At 39.2% G+C, this 4,001-nt stretch overlaps 1 pseudogene; it reads right to left on the bottom strand.

The window, feature by feature from the left end:
- Window positions 1–2,265: 2,265 nt before the first annotated feature.
- Window positions 2,266–3,689, bottom strand: LOC100415420 (tRNA (guanine(10)-N(2))-methyltransferase TRMT11-like; annotated as a pseudogene).
- Between the last annotated feature and the right edge of the window lie 312 nt (window positions 3,690–4,001).

Here is a 4,001-nt window from a genome sequence, read left to right on the forward strand (position 1 = left end):
AAAACTCTTAGAAATTGTGGGAAGTGGAACAGTTCTGCTTCAAAGTTTCCTTTCTTGTTTAAGAAAAACCATAAGTGTTAGAAATAGCAGTTTGTCTTAAACACTTTCTTCAAAGCCTTTTTGCTTTTTCCCAGTAGCTCTTTGTTATTCCCCGTCCTATGTAGCTGTTAGACATGCTCACAGGCACATAGTACATTCTATGTCCTTGTACTTTAACCAAGATATCTGTGTTGAGCGTGCTCACAGGCATGTCCCAGCTTGCAGACAATGCCCCTTTCTTATTTGGACTTCCTTGTTGTTCTCCACTGCTTTTACCTGCTTAGAAAAGTTTTAAGTTGTTAGCCAATCAGATTTTAGTTTAGATTGTGAGGTCTGGTTCCCACCAATGGAAATGAGACACAGCGGTAAGGACAACCCCAAATGTGTAAGGGATAAATATGTCTGCTTTTTCTTTGTTTGTTGTATTCTTGTGGCAAGATTGCTACTGAGGGTACCCTTTCTGAAGGAAGTAAAAAGAATTGCTTTGCTAAGAGACCCTTTGTCCCAGTACTGACTTTTCTTTGAGGCACCAAAAATTTACATATAACAGACCTGATAAGCAAATACAGTAAAATTTCAGGATACAAAATCAACATAGAAAAACCAGTAGTGTTTCTATACAACAATAATGAACTAGCCAAAAAAGAAATTGAGGAAGCAATCTCACCTACAGTAACTATTAATAAAAAAAAAACCCAAAAATACCTGAGAATAAAAGTAACCAAGGAGGTGAAAGATCTTTACAAAGAAAATGATAAAACACTGATGAAAGAAATTGAAGAGGTCACAAAAATTGGAAATATTTCACATGTTCATGAATTAGAAGAATATTGTGAAAATGGTCATACTACCAAAAGTGATCTCCAGATTCAGTTGTAATCCCTATCAAAATACCAATAAAATTCTTCACAGAAATATAAAAAAAAATTGGAATCTATATGGGAACCCAAAGCAATCCTGAGCAAAAAGAGCAAGCTGGAGTCATCCCAGTACCTAACTTAAAAATATGCTGCAAAGCTATCTTAACCAGAATAACCATGGTACTGGCATAAAAACAGATATATAGATCAATGGAACAGAATGAAAAATCCAGAAATAAATCAATGTATTTATAGCCAACTAATTTTCTTTTTTTCCCTCAGAAATTCTCAGTATGGTTTGTTAGTAACAATGTAAATCGGTGACAATCATAAACCAAATTAAACAAATCTACCTAATGAATAAATTCTTTCTTTCTTTCTTTCTTTCTTTCTTTCCTTATTCTTCTTTTTTTCTTCTTTCTGACATAGAGTCCCACTCTGTCGCCCAGGCTGGAGTGCAGTGGTATGATCTCAGCCCACTGCAACCTCTGCCTCCTGGGTTCAACTGATTCTCATGCGTCATCGTCCTGAGTAGCTGGGACTATAGGCACCCGCCACCACACCCAGCTAATTTTTGTATTTTTAGTAGAGATGGGGTTCCACCCTGTTGGCCAGGGTGGTCTTGAATTCCTGACCTCAAATGATCCACCTGCCTTGGCCTCTTTACAGGCATGAGACACTGCGCCCAGTCTTAATGAATTAATTCCTAACCTTTATTAATTGCTTATAATGTATCCAGCAGATATACTTTAAAAGTCAACAATATGGCCGAGCATGGTGGCTCACGCCTATAATCCCAGCACTTCGGAAGGCAGAGGCAGGCGGATCACAAGGTCAAGAGTTCGAGACCAGCCTGACCAACGTGGTGAAACCCCTGTCTCTACTAAAAATGCAAAAAAAAATTAGCTGGGTGTGGTGGCATGCATCTCTAATCCCTGCTACTCAGGAGGCCGAGGCAGGGAATTGCTTGAACCAGGGAGGTGAAGGTTGCAGTGAGCCGAGATCATGCCACTGCCCTCCAGCCTGGGTGACAGAGCCAGACTCTGTCTCAAAAAAGAAAAAGGAAAAGTCAACAATATTAATTTTTTTTGTAGATTAATTGTTTAAAAAAACTGTTTTGAGTCAGTATCCATTAATACTTGAAAGTACAAATACAAGTTAAATAAGATTCAAAAGACTGACATATACAAGAAAAAAGTCTACAAAACAAAGATAAGTTTAAAAACATTGCACAATTTACTTTCTACCCTTTTTGTAGAAAATATTTTAAAACAGAACATATTGTCTGGATCATACATGAAAGTTCACATCCAGATGTCTTTTCTTTCAAATTCTTATCCTTTCTTCATTGTCAAAATCTTAATTTTCATTCCCGGCTGGATTGTTCTTCCTTGGAAATTCTTTCTGTCATTCCACTCAAATATTTCTCATGGAAGCAATTATGACCTTGGTATGGCAGAAAACGATCACTTTGCAGACATGAATACGGGTCCCGGTTCTCAAATTTCTTCACCTTTTCCATTGTGATCAGGCGCCTTGATGAGTGACTGGAAAGCTTCTGCTCACGGTTGCTAACGAGTTTCACGCAAGGGTGCCAGGGCACCATCGCTTCAGTGTATTCTGGTATATACACTGGTAACCAATAGACTTTCACCTAACACAAGGGTCTCAGCTGCGAAGTTTAACAAGTCAACAAATATATCACTCAGATGATAACTCAAGGAAACAGGAATGTGGCTTTCTGGACGTTTTTCCATCTCCTTCGGTATTTCCTTCTGTGAACCTGTTCTCGTAGATTCTCTGATACCATGTGGGGGATCAGTAATGACTGCATCAAAATATGTGCCCTTTCTCCAGGAAGGTTTAGCTGCATCTGAAACCAGGACATCAAGGTAACATTCTGTAAACCATATTGACAAAGATTGGCCCTAATGTTTTCTCCTGGTCCTTTCCATATCTGTTTTTTTTTTTCCTACTGGCCTTTCCCGAGCCATGAACTGTGCTGTAGTCTGTGTCTGCCCCATATACATATGCACCAAAATGAGCAGATGCTATCATGAGGCCATCTAGAAGAGCTAGTTGTCAAGGGGAACAGAAAAGCTTTCCTTTGCTTTCTTAAACACAACTTTATCCATTTGGTTGGAGCGAGTTTCGAGAAGAGCCAATTTACAGTTACAATTAACATTACACTGCTGTTTCAACAAATGGATCAAAGACAACATCATTTCCTTTCACTTTCCCATGGCTAGCCATGGTGAATGACAAACCAGCATCCACACTCGTATTTCCAGCAAAGCGCCCCTTTTTGACACTGTATGACTCAGTAAGCTCTCTGTCCATCTGCAATCCACCTACCAAAATAAATGTTATGTGGATTCTCAGGAATGCAGTTTGGGTCCAAACCACAATCCTCCAAAACAGAGAATATACGTTGTCATTTCTTTCAATTCACTTTTTCTTGAAATAGGAGAAATTTACGTGCATCTGTTTGCTTGATTTTTCACTTCTTGTGTCAATGTCTTATTAAAAATGTGAATCTTTATCTTATATGTAGAGTCTGAATGTAGAAATGGAACCATCTTCTCCGCAGGGTAATTTTTAAGAGAACTGTACAGCTCCTCAGGAGATTGTCCAGGACCCCATAGTTCACATACAGATTTAGCACACACTGTCCATCCCATTCAATTTCTTGCACTGTCTTCAGAGGGAATGCTAAGAATCCAAAATGGTGACTTTCCATGTTTTTTGACTGCTGGTGAACTGACCTCCAAAAAATGAAAGCAAAGACTTTATTTCCTGAGGCATTTAAGCTTCAACATCGGACAATTACAGTTCAGGGTTTGGCAGGTGGATCTCCAGTGCTCCTGCACCAGCAGTGCCATTGCAGCTACCCATCGAGGTCCCACCTCATTCTCCCTCCCACAGGAGAGTCTCCACTGAGACCAGCCAGCTGATTTTCAGCAAAGGCACCCAGAGCATTCAGTAGTGAAAGAACATTCTTTTCAGTGAGTGCTGCTGGAAAAACTGGATATACATATACAGAAAAATAAAACTAGACTTCTATCGCTCACCGTATAGAAAAAATCAAATCAGAATGGATTA

The sequence above is a fragment of the Callithrix jacchus genome, chromosome 1, assembly GCF_049354715.1.
Source record: "Callithrix jacchus isolate 240 chromosome 1, calJac240_pri, whole genome shotgun sequence".
In the NCBI taxonomy this organism is placed as follows: Eukaryota; Metazoa; Chordata; class Mammalia; order Primates; family Cebidae; genus Callithrix; species Callithrix jacchus.